Source organism: Dendronephthya gigantea, unplaced genomic scaffold (genome assembly GCF_004324835.1).
Source record: "Dendronephthya gigantea isolate DGI-Jeju-01 unplaced genomic scaffold, DenGig_1.0 000463F, whole genome shotgun sequence".
NCBI lineage: Eukaryota > Metazoa > Cnidaria > Anthozoa > Malacalcyonacea > Nephtheidae > Dendronephthya > Dendronephthya gigantea.
Window position 1 is genome coordinate 36,637 of NW_021163473.1, and position 12,039 is coordinate 48,675.

The following is a 12,039-nucleotide window of genomic DNA, read 5'->3' on the forward strand; positions in this document are numbered from 1 at the left end:
ACATGTATGACAAAGCCTCTTCATTCACTTCCTTTATCAACAAAGGTGGTCTTCACATTCCTTCACCGTTTACTCTTAAAGTTGTGGCAAGTGCAGAGCAAGTATTCAAGTGTTATGTGTCATCAGGTAACCATAACAAAATCTCCAATACGAAGAAGCTGAAAGAAAAAATGTTACAAGAAGTCAGCTACAAGTTTGCTGAAAACGGTATAAAACAGGAAAGCCATGGATATTGCTTGAGTGAAACACTGTTTGACAACCACAGTGTATGGCTTGTTAAATGCATTGCAGATCAATTTTCAGATTGAGATTGTTCACCTATGCAAAAAGGTACAATGAAAATGTTGTGAGAGCAGGAAAACCAAGTAAAAGGCACCAACTGAACAAATATACTTTGTTTCGAAACGAATGATTTAGTTTAATTAATAACTAATCGATCTTCAAATAATGTATTTATAAATATAGCCATGCAATATGTTTTTTATTGCATTTTTTGATACAAAGTTTTTAAAATTGAATACATACAATTTGTTACAACCTTACCTGGCAATGTTATTCTTTCTAGAGAGGTAACTTATGCCGTATATTTGTTGTGTTTACAAAATTGACCGAGTTCCACTCCTACACGTTGCCGCCATATTGAATTTTAACCGTTCGTGCGCGGAGGTCTGGTTCGGTACCCAAGCAGCCTTCATGATCCGCCATGTTTGGCTTCACTTTTAGGTTACGCAATGTACTAGAGCGAGCCTTCCATATATATAGAGTTGACTGTTACAACATGCATGTAGGTTTTTTATTGCATGCCAAAATATAAAGAGTACCCTAGCTGGCCTAATTATTACTCCTTTTTCATATAATTATTATACTGATTAGGGAAAGCATGACATTAATATAGGATGTGATAAATTAATCCGACTCCCATGTCGGGTGCGTAGGAGGTTACTGGCATGTTTGTGCATGTATACTCACGAAGCTCTTGTTCTTTTTAGCCCACCAGAGGCCGTGGAAGCATGTCAAAAGTGGGGGGGCACTGACGAAAAGGGGCAAGATGTATACTTGATCGCATGTCACGCACATAGGCGATCATTAGACTATATATATATATATATATATATATATATATATATATATATATATATATATATATATATATATCAAAATTTAGAAAGGTTGTTATATATATATATATATATATATATATATATATATATATATATATATATATATCGTGTCAGAAAAAGGGCACTTAATTTTACTTCTAAAAAAGGGCACATTCTCCCCTTGCACGAAAAGTGGGGGGGCATCTGCCCCCAATGCCCCCCTGGTTCCGCGGCCTCTGTAGCCCACTCAAATAAACTAAGTAAGTTCTCATTTCACTGTTTGGAAACTTGCCGTTTTAGATCTTTTGAATGCGGTTTTTTCACTTCGAAAGCCAGGCAACTCAGTCGCATGCATGTGCTACTGGCCAAGTCTATAATTATGCTAAAATAGCCCCATGATGACAGATATTTGTTTAGTCCCAATAAAATGGAATTAGAGGCATTCCTGAATTGAAATATCGTCGGTGGAGAGCCGGTTAAAGTCGTCACTCCTATTGGTTTTATTCGCGCATGCAATATAAAGCTAAATAAAAGGAACGAAAAAAAAACGCTTGCTCCACTTATGGGTGGCGCATTTATAAACAATTACTTTCAGGAAGCGTCAGCCGCTGCCATAGTTTTACATGTTAACCTAAACCAACATTTGGTGAGTTTAGTAGCAGCTCTATAGCTGTTAATCCCGTAGCCGAATAGTGCAGACCATAATTATTGGTAAAAAATTACTTGAAACATACCTTTACATTGGAATTGGTGGGTAACAAAAAGTGAACCCATGATCATAAGAAGAAACCTGTGCATGAAAGCTAATCTTGAACGACGTTAAAGAGGTCGGCGGAATTACTGGAACTGGTAGTTTTATCCAATCGACGGAAAAGTACGAATATAGTTTTGTGATTTATTGCAATCACGTCTTAACCAATACCATAGATCAACAAAGCAATGTAACTGAATGGACAACGTAAGGCGGCACACAATAAGAATACTAATAATAATGGTCAGGTATTTCGGAGATGTCAATATTCTGGCTAATATATACTATTGTCATGCAGCAAAGCGGCAATATATCTGATCGGTCCCACAGTCGAATTGCATTAAGTCTGGCTCACGCCTACGGTAAAATTGATGCATGCTTACGGTTAACTTAAATTTATCTGGAAATCAAGAACTGATTTCCGAAATGTTAGTAATAGTCGATCATTTTATTATCCCCCATATAAAGAGTTTAAAGCCCCGTTTACACTGCACACAATTTATCATCACGGCTAAATTTGGTACTCGTGCATGCCCATTTCATCCGTGCATGGCCTTCGTACTAGTAGTCTGTGTGAAATAATTTACAACATGCATGTGAAATTTCACCTTCACATGTGAAAAGCAAATTTCGTGCGGGAAATTTCTTTCACAAGTGAAATTGTAAAAAATCCATTTGGAACATGCATGCATGATGTAAACTTGCTGTCTTTACACATTTTGAATGCATGTGTTTAAAGAGTTTCACTATATAATTTATTTAACATATTTTATATGTTTGCATTCAAAATTATGACTAAACATGTTCCAGTACTTCATTCATGAAACATTTATATATTTGACAATGAAGGACCTGTGTGAAGGTAAAAGATGAAACAGATGAATAGTATTGCCAATTGTTTGAACACTTACATACTTAATCCTCAGGTACTGTAAAGTACATTATTATAAACACTTGCCTATATAGGTTTTTACCTGTAATATATTGTATAAAATTTTGTGATAGCGTTATAGGTGTTTTTGCATACGGTATATTGTTTAACACAATAGAAAAAAGACTAAAAAGTGGACATTCCTGGATACTGACATGGTGTGCTAACATAGTCTGCTATGCATGATCTCACATGATTTCTCAGGAAAGTAGTTTCACTGGGTTAGGGAAAACAATGACCTTTTATTAGCCGCAGAACACACACTTTTTATCAGTACCAACTTAAAAAGACATTTTTTAACATGTATTACCTTTTCCTGCATAAATCTTGATTTTTGAAGGAAAAAATATCAGATGGCAAATTATATGTTCTTGGGTAAGCTATATTTGTTATTTGAATATGGAAAACGTATAATTATTATGTATAAGCAATACTTCAGTTCCATAATCTGCAATAGGCAATAGGCAGTTTTGTATGTACTATGTATTATGTTAGTATGTACAATGTATTATGTTATATATATTTAAACTATAATAAATTAAGGTGCATGTTCGACTTAAGCGGCATTCTGTGCATTTCTTGTCATGAGTCAAGGCAAGTTTGGTGTGTGTTTAATCAAGAGAGATGATCCTGTATATCCAAACAGTGATTCGCTAATAATTTAGCTTGTTTCTCTAGTTAAATATGATTAACTTGTAAATGATTGGGAATTGTTTCTCTAGTTAAATATGATTAACTTGTTAAAAGTTCGTGCCGGACAATCTTTTTTATGTATTTAAGTAGCTATATGTTAAGGTGCATGGTGATTAAAAAATTAGCATCTCGTAGTTTTAGCGAGAAGCCTCTGTTTCATTTCTAAAAAGATTAGTATTTGCACCCCTTTAATTGGCAGTACATTTTTATTTTGTGCAGTAGATGCAATATCCTCTCGTCTGAAACAATTGACATATATTTCCAACAGTGAATAATTGTCATTGCTGTTACTGCTGAATGACCGACCTCCCAGTCTTCTAATAAAACTCCTATTTATTCTATTTTGAAATGGTTTAAGGTTATCAAGGTTTTCACCTTGATTACTTAAAGTGTGTAATCTACTCCTCTTTTCGATTTACTGTTTTTCTATAATTTATGCTGGAGACATGTAGTATACAGTCGCCTTTCACAAGAAAACACACTTCATGCTCTATCAAGGAAACTAAATAATGTTGATCGAAACCATGCATGTTAACGAATGAATGAAATTGAATTAAATATATATAATGCATTGCAATTATGTGGCAACGAAAGATCGTTAGGTGGAAGAGCAAACAAAGGGGATTGACAGGTAATTTAAAAAAGAAATGGACAAAGCACACTTATCATGCAGGGTATATATATTGCAAGAATTTATACAATGATGTATCTTTTGCAAGTAACATAGTTTCGTATATCATTTACACTTATTGTAGTTTTCTTCTTGTGACTATACTGTTTATATACTAGTATAAGCTAATTAATGGCCTACCATGCATGTATCGTACGTTTTTATCGGCTGAGCTACGAGTGGAGAATTGCCACCTCCCTAATGAATAAAGTTATCACTCCAGCGTTAGAGATCACGAGTAAGTCCGTCTAAGGAATAGGAATCAGCATTCGTGTTTGATTAGAAACACGTTGCAAAACAGCTTTTGTATTAATTCAGATAGAGGTAGGTAAACAGGTCACATTTTGAATCGCTCTACCGATCAGTGGCCAAAACAAAAAGTTTTCATCAAACGTCATTGTAGTTGTACTGGTCTTACGCCTGTATTCAAAAAGCTCACTCACACTCATACTCATCGAGTGTGACATATAAATTTCGTTAATGCTGATCAATGAGAAAGTTTTTTCTGAATAGATGGAAAGATATAAGGTAAATCACTGAAAATCAAGCCCCTGTTCGGCTGGAAATACCACCATTGAAACGTTATGAGAAGATTAAGATCTCCCACTCAATGAGTCTGAGTGTGAGTGAGCTTTTAGAACACAGGCGTTAATGTCTACCGTGCAACCAATGATTGATAGTTGCTCTGTGCATCTCTTACAGTTTTCAACTCTGCATACTCTGAATCACTCTCGTCTGCTTCTTTCCATGCCCTTAATTCAGTGTAAGTTGGATCATCTTCGTTTGCTGCTTCTTCCTCTTCTGCCACGCGATTTTCTTCTGCATTAACATCCCTGGGAACTATATCTTCTTGTGTAGTTGTATCTATATCGGTTGTGTATTGTTGGGACCTAATTCTCTTTAAACAGCGGCAACAACATATAACGCCACATGTAAGGAAAAACCAAATGACTGCGAACACCACTGATATTATTACGATGAGCCAAACTGTGCTTAGACCACCTATAATGTGTTTCAATATCATGGATTTGTGGATCCATCGCGAAGAAATGAACAGATAAATGATAAAATCGTGCCGTATTGTTTCTCATCATCAGAAATTATCAATAAAATGGTACTTTATATAGCAATTAAATTCTGAATTACAACGAATCAGACAACTGTATTAATTTTGTTCAAATTGCAGTTGCTTAAATAGAAATTATATTGGATTTTTTTATATCAACTGTAGATAAAATTTGCCAACGATGAACATTCAACTTCGCAACAACCATCGTTCAAACTGAGATTTTGATTTGAAAACATTAGGCTCATAATTCTCTAACTCACCTAGTCCCAAAATTGTCCCACTATGCAACTTTCAAGTTATTATAATTATTCATTTATTTAGAAATTTATTGTTTTATTACTAGCATAGCGGGACAAATCGTTGGGCTGGATATGCTATACTGTTCACCGTCCTATCTTAACGATATAAATTATATGTCCTGAAGTAGAACTAATATTTTTAAACAAAGGAAACAAGCATATGAACTTATAATTTTATATAATGAAACATTATTTAACAGTGTATAAGCAGAAGCAATAACAAAATAATTACCTGTATGACTACTCTTTGAAGTGCAAGTGCTACATGATGGTACTACTGTTGGAGGTTCACTTGTCGCTAGAATTGAACATTGTATGGATGAATAAAAATTATGATAAACTTTCTTTTCAGTACAAAAATCTATGTTGCCCCACCAGTTAAGCAATTTGGCCCGCCAGGAAAAGTCCTATGTTTAAAAAGACATTGATAAAAAATAAAGATTGCTTTGGTTCAGGATAATGTATTAGAATTTTTATATTTTGTAAGTACATTATTTTGCATATTAGTTAAAATCAGGCAACTGTCAAAAATTTTCCAGGCATTCTCTTTTTCATTGCATGTGTACTCCACCTATCTTAGTGCCAAGCCAAATATTCCTTGGAAGACCTTGCATGGTTATTAGTTAGCTGTGTTGAAACTACCGACCGAAGTCTGGACCACGCATGGCACTGCGTCGGCAACTGAGAAATTCAAGGCAAGGCATCGCGTTTAAGCTGAAAAACCTAAAATATAGGCTCGGTATTGTGTTAAAATTATGCTGCATTTCAAAATTATTATATCGTTTATATTGTAGTCTACAATTCCTATTCAAATTAAGGTGACGCATAAATGTAAACATTACGACATTTAGGTTTTTTGTTGGGTGTCAAAAAATAAACAGTACACTGTTCAAATTATTGCAATCATAATTATATAATATATGTGTATTTATAATGTATTATGTGCATGATATTAATATATAACATGGATAAATGAATTGGACTCCCCTGTCGGGTGCGTAGGAGGTTCATAGCCTATTGAGTTTATATCAGTGATGAAGGTCCTGTTTTTTGTCTCCCACTCATGCAAGTTCCGTAATATAGGAAGCTTGCCTTTAGATTAACGAGTATAAGGTTTCTCATTTCACAGTTTCGAAACTTGCCGTTTTAGATCTTATTAATGCGGTTTTTTCACTCCAAAAGCCAGGCGACTCGCACAGTGGCGTAGCCAGCATCGATAATTGGGGGGGCCCATATTCATATATTCATGCATGTTAACAGACTGTAAAGACAATTGATTTGAAAAGAAATTAATCCTGCGTATCACGAATATATGAATATTGGCCCCCCCAATTATCGTTCTGGCTACGCCACTGGACTCGCATGTACCATGATGATAGATTCATTTAATCCCAATTCAATGTAATGAGAGGCATTCGTGAATTAAATTATGTCGTAGCTCCTATTACAAGAGTTCTATTACATGAGCACCTTTCTATTAAATTCAAACTATATAGATCTAGAAATACATCACTCATCTATATGCATGCAGAATAAGAAATTATAGCTATACAACACGGAGGTTTGGCCTAATTAAAGCCGGTTTCAACTTGCGATCATTATCGCGCGAATTGTCATTTTACTTTTGTTCCACAGTTGTCAAATTGCCCAAATCCAAAAGAATAAATTCGCTTCGAGCTAATAATATCACTATAGGAAAACCAGCTTACAGCCGGTTTTCCACTAGCGATATTTTTCGCGCGAAGCGACATTTTACTTTTGTTTCAAAGCTCTCAACTGCAACCATCTGGAACAAATTGCTCAAATACAAAGGAATAAAGTCGCCTCGCGCGAAAAATATCGCTAGTGGAAAACCGGCTTAAGTCGATAATGTTGTTGTTTTTAATCGCGCATGCATACAGTAAAGCTATAAACCATATGCATGACGAAGAGTAAAATATCAAATATTATTGAATATACATACCATTACATTGGTGGATAGCAAAAAGTGAACCCATGATCATAAGAAGAAAGCTCTGCATCTTGTGAAAGCTAATCAGGAAACGTTAAATGACTCGGCGGTATAACACTGGAAACGGTAGTTTTATTCAATCAACGAATATGGTTTAGTGATTTATCGCAATGATGTTTTAACCTACTTTATATACGTCAACAAAACTTTATAACTGCATGCATATAAGAAACGAAAGGCGACAAGAAATGCGACATGCATTCAATATAAAAATAGTAATAATAATTCGGTATTCGGGAGACAATTGCCTATACAATTAATGTCAATATTCTGGCTAATATATGCCATTGTCAGCAAAGCGGCAATATATCTGACTGGACCCATAGTCGAATTACGTATCTAGCTTACGCCTACAGTGAAATTAATTCATGCTTACAGTTAACTTAAAATTATCTCGAAATAAAGCACAAAATTCAGAAATGCTAATAGTAGACGATCATTTTATTATCAGCCATAGAGAGTTCATAGCCCCGTTTACACTACGCTCGATTTATCGGCACGGCACCGGACAAAATTTGGTACTCGTGCCCATTTCATCCGTGCCTGGCGAGACTACTCTTTAGTCCTCATTAGCGCGCCTTGAATTATTGTGACGCCACCGGTTTGAACGCGCGGGAGAGGACTGGCACAAAATGTTTTTAATTCTTTCATTCTAACCCTCCAGGACCCTGACTAAACGTAGGCAGTCTAATGATTTAGTCCCGCTTCAAGTTGTAAGAATTATTGATCTCTTAAAAGATTATTTTCAAAGAAAATTGACACGGTTTATTTGCCGAATTTCTGCTGTCTTCTTTAGGCTGGTGACGTGTGACTTCGGCCTCAATACTAAAAAGAAGTCGAAATGTCCAAATTGAAATAAAGCCAAGAGTTTTGCGCAGTTTAGAACGTGTATTGACCGGTATTGTACATAAACTTACCTTCCTAAAAAGCTGCATGGTTGAGCCGACTGGGCTCTCTCTTCTTTCTATACTGATTATTTTATTATTATTATTATTATTATTATTTGATGTTTAATAGAACTTTTTTGTGTTATAAGCACTAAATTTTCAAGTTATTTACAAGCCAAGGTTAAGAGGAGTCCTGATATAATATTCTTGTATGTTTGCATGGTGACAATCGATAAAATTAATAATTTAGCTTGAAGGTAGGCTACACCACGTAAGCATGTAATACTGCAAAGCTTTTGGTCCGTTAACCCTGGCCTTCATCATATTGCACTGATTTACACTCAAATATTGTAAGCGTTTCTTAGAGTGTAAGGCAAGCCAGCTGTTCTGCGCACCGATTCTGCTCATAGCAATATATATGAGTCCTCTTATATAAATTTTGCCCAAATTTGGAATTTTTCTCATCAAAAACTGTAGTTCATATTCATTTAATGGCACATTGCGAACCTAAACGTTGTTAGATATCCGATAACACAACGTAATATTTCTATAAGTATATAGAAGTGCTATAAATGTAAACTAAATTACATATGGACTTGAACTTCACTTTAAATATTTGTGCATAGAACCGCTCAGTGATGTAGCCAGCCTGACGATTTTGTCTCGCTATATAAATTTCGAGTTATTATAATTATTCATATCTTTAGAAATCTATTGTTTTCAAAGTCAGTGAACATTAAAATATTAGCATAGCGGGACAAATCGACAGGCTGGCTACGCTACTGGAACCGCTATCAACTGTGATAGAACAAATGTGATGTTATGAAAAATACAACAGAACGTTTATAATATTCTTGCAAGTTTGCATGCATGGTGACCTCAAATAAGTAAATTAGCTTGAATCAAGGCCCATGCGGGGTACGGACCGAAAGCTTTCCTGCATTAAATACTCACATGGTGTACCTTACCTACTTGCAAGCTAATTTACTTAACAAAACGTTTGCCAATAAATTTTGCATATGTTATATCATGTCTTGTTTGAAAGTGATTTGCTGGGCTAATTTTTCATTTTTAAATTACGCTTTGCGTCTGGTGTTTTAATCGAAGCTGATTAACACAAATTTTAACACAATTATAGTTGCCACCTTAGATTAGTAGTTCGGTTAGGAAAACGTTGCAAAACAACTTTTCTATTATTGGGGAAAGAGGTAGGCAAATGCAAGTTATATTCTGAGGTCGCTCTATACCGATCAGTGCCCAAAATTTGCAACAAGCGCGTCTTTGTAATTGTACTGGTGTTAAGCTACGTCAGCTGTGTACTAGTTAACCAATGATTCATAGTTGCTCTCTGCATCTCGTACAGTTTTCAACGCCATATACTCTGAATTTTCCTCATCTGCTTCTCTCGATGTCGTTAGTTCGGCGTAAGTTGAATCATCTTCGTTTTCTGCTTCCTCTTCGGCAACGAGATTTTCATGTGCATTAATATTCGTGGGAACTGTATCTTGTGGTGTGGTTGTATTTATATCGGTGGCGTATGGTTGGCACCTTTTCCTCTGCAAACACTTCCAACAACATATAGCAAGGAGAATCCCAATGATAGCTGCGCATACCAGTGTGACGATGGGCCCAATGATTATTGCACTTTCTATATAACATTTTTATAAAACATATTTTAATATCATGTGGATGATCCATCTCAAAAAACAACAACAATAAACAGTAGTGCAGTATTATTTCTCATTATCAGAAATTATTCATAATAGGGTTCTTTTAGAATAAAAACTTTTTTTAAATTACAACGAAACATAGTACATGGTATGCTCAACCTGGAGTTGTGTAAAAAGTAAATGATAAACATTTAACTTCGCAACAACGTTTATTATAAAGGCTTTTTGCAGAAGAAGCTCTTAGAACGAACTTGTCAGTTATAAAAGATAACGATTTACCAATAACTTTGTTCAATACGGAAATACTTGAAATGCCCATTATAAATTGGGGGGGGGGGGCGGTTATCCCCCAAAGAATTTTCACACAGACAAGTAAAAAACTTCGAATATTGAACATTTAATAAGAACTTCACTAGCAATGCATTTACCTTGTGCTACTGCTCCATTGCTAGGACTTGTTTGCCCAGAATTTTTGTTTTCCGGAGAATCAGTTTGTGTACGATTTACGCCTGGATATTGTGACAGAACAATGCCTTCAATAAAAAAGCGACTATGAGTTTATTATGTTTCTTTATATATATACCTACCACGCCCGTTTTCTTTTGCTTTTGAAAGTCTTTGGGAGCTTGTCAGTGAGAGAATTGACGTAGGGTCAAACATGGGGTCGAACATGCCCGGGAGATAAGGCTATCATTGACAAATGCAATAGAATTTTAAAAGGGTAAAACATGCAAGAGTTGTGATTTGCAGCATTCGAAATACTGTGATGATGTTTCTGAAACATATGCAGGAACTTTTAAAGACCTACACTGGAAGGTTACTCATGCGTCCGAGAATAAAGCAACGATGCAGGTTGAAAGTCGTGCAGATTTTGCAATTCGTTTAACTGAGGTTTTGCACTCTTTTGATATTGTTCGGAAGCTTTTGATGTTTTTCGGAAGCTTTTAAAATATTTGTTGAGTTCGTTCACGCGCACATGAGGATCTCCAGGTTTTAGGTGCAGAAAGAACGAGAAGAAATTTATGTATGGAGTATGTATGATGTTTGTGTACAGAACTCTATAGTTTATTCCATGAATCACATATTTACACAAAAACGTTGTACCTGTATAGCGCGTATAGTGCAGCCCTTACACCACACACCTAAGCTGATGCAAACATATTGTGTAAACCATGCATGGTTATATCCGTATACACTACAGACCGAGGTCTGGCCTAGGCTGCATTTTGCTGCATTTCAAAATTATTTTTAAAGTCGGTCGTTTACAAATTACAATTCCTTTGGCCCTCTTGTGCATGGTAAAGAGCAGGACATGTCTGGCATAAATTGCTTTGCTCGACGACAGACTTGTAATTCTATGATATTGTATATAAACAAGATACCACAATTTTATACATTTTCTATATTTATCTCATAATTCCAAGCTTTTCCAGTCACGATACCCGCTTTGCTTCCCGGCGGAGGTGAGAACGTCGGCGTGAAATAGCGTGACGTCCATAGACAGATATGCTGCAAAATTTAGGAATTTTCTTGTTGCGTGGCAAATAACGAGGAGCATTCATATGGTATAAGTTCGGACTTCCCTGTCGGGCGCGTGGGAGGCTCATGGCATGTTTGTGTATGTGTATGAAACCAAGGTCTCGTTCTTTGTCACCCGCTTATTGTAAGTTCCGTAATACAATAGGAAGCTTTAGGTTAATGAGTAGGAGATATTTTTCACCTCTTTCGAAAGCAAGGCGAGTCGCATGCACGTTGCCTCATTAGCAATCACTGTTTTTCGTGAGAGGCGTGTCAGTGACATTCATGAATTAAAACATATCGTGACTTTAACTGGAAGAGTTTTAAAATAACTAGAAATACTTCAAAGTGGAATATTTTCATAATTTTGATTCACGCTCTACATGCATGCAGAATGAGAAACTGTACCATGTCGAAGTGTGTCCTATAATTATATAATT

At 35.7% G+C, this 12,039-nt stretch overlaps 1 long non-coding RNA gene across 1 annotated transcript; it reads right to left on the reverse strand.

Annotated features, from left to right (window-relative positions):
- Positions 1-5,079: 5,079 nt before the first annotated feature.
- Positions 5,080-7,586, reverse strand: LOC114543459. The gene is made up of 3 exons (XR_003690050.1): positions 7,477-7,586; positions 5,746-5,811; positions 5,080-5,147 (listed from the first exon to the last, which is right to left on the reverse strand). It is a non-coding gene; the product is annotated as an uncharacterized LOC114543459 (long non-coding RNA).
- Positions 7,587-12,039: the final 4,453 nt, after the last annotated feature.